This window comes from Aplysia californica, unplaced genomic scaffold (assembly GCF_000002075.1).
Source record: "Aplysia californica isolate F4 #8 unplaced genomic scaffold, AplCal3.0 scaffold00020, whole genome shotgun sequence".
Taxonomy (NCBI): domain Eukaryota; kingdom Metazoa; phylum Mollusca; class Gastropoda; order Aplysiida; family Aplysiidae; genus Aplysia; species Aplysia californica.
In genome coordinates this window covers 1,883,380-1,884,804 of record NW_004797290.1, presented here as the reverse complement: position 1 = coordinate 1,884,804, position 1,425 = coordinate 1,883,380, and positions in this window count along the sequence as shown.

Below are 1,425 nucleotides of genomic sequence, written 5' to 3'. Positions count from 1 at the left end.
AAATTCGACACATTCCATTAGGATGTGCCGAACTGTGAAATGGATAAGAAAAGACAGTCATGAAACGAAAATGAGGAAATACTGAATGGGAAAAGGGGAAAACCCCAGAATGTATTTCTAAAAAAGGGAGGATGTTTAAAAAGAAGATATTTCTCTCTCCCTCTTGACTTTGTCCTTTACTCAGAATAATCCCATCTCCATCTCAAACCAGCTCGGTAAATCAATACAAATCACGAAGTAGCCACGCTACCGTCCTCATCGATTTTTTGCTCCAAGACAGAAAAGGCACAAACTGACTCTAAGGGTAAACTGCCAACTCCAATTATTTAACCAAGAGAGACAAACACTGTACTGTTCGTACCGACAACGAAAAAGACGCTTGAAGATCACACAATTGGCACAAAGTTAGACAAAAATATAAATTCTTTGAAGGACCAAAACTAAAATACAAAAACAATTTTGAAAAAAAACCACATGGTCGAAATCTGAAGAGGTCATTCTAATAGTACTCTTTAATAATTATTCAGTTCAACTCAACAGAATCTAGATACAAAATAGGCATAAAGCTACCTCAGAATTACAGAATTCTATCAGCACACTACTTAGTTTTGAGATATTTGACGTCACAATTTCTGTTTTTCACAATAATATGTCAAGACTTTTCTAAGGTAATTCTTTGAATATCTTGATAACGGCTCCAAATAATCTTACAATTTTGATAGAGCAGATAGAAAATTTGATTCCTGACCTCACTGTTGTCTTAGTAACTCAAAGGGGCTAAAACATGTCAGATAGATATATGTGTACTTCTGAGGTAAAGATATTTTCATGTATATCATTACTGAAAGCCACAGAACATGGTCCTGCATTTCGTTTCTGAGAGACGGCTAGTCAGTGCCAAGTTATCGGCGTCTGTGGCAGATTCCCGAGTGGGGTGAAATTCTTATGGAGTATCTCGGTCTTTTTGCTGGGATACTATACCTATTAGCCTGGGTTGGCCCTGACAGTCAGAGGCAGAAGCCTTCCTCCTAAATTATCTAAACTAGGTCGATGGGGGCGTAAAATATACCTACATTAAAAAGTAACAACCCACTAAACAAAGGAAATCTGTGACCTATACATACAATACTACAACACCAAACTCCTGCAGATGATGAGGTTAAGGTGTTCGCCTCTTATTTAAAGGCCCTGGGTCGAATCTGGGTAGAGACGGAAAATGTTCTTCTCCAAAATGTTCTTTCACCTCCTTTCCTGCTCTCTAGCAATGTTCTATCGTCTGCTTTCGTCTCCTCTTTCTGCCCCCCCCCCACCCCATCACCACCTTTGTCCCCTCCTCTGGGCTCCTGTGTCTTTCTGCATTCTTTCTATTGCTACTCCTTGGTTCCTTCTTACAGCTGTCTTTCAGCCAGACCCCTGATCTTCTGG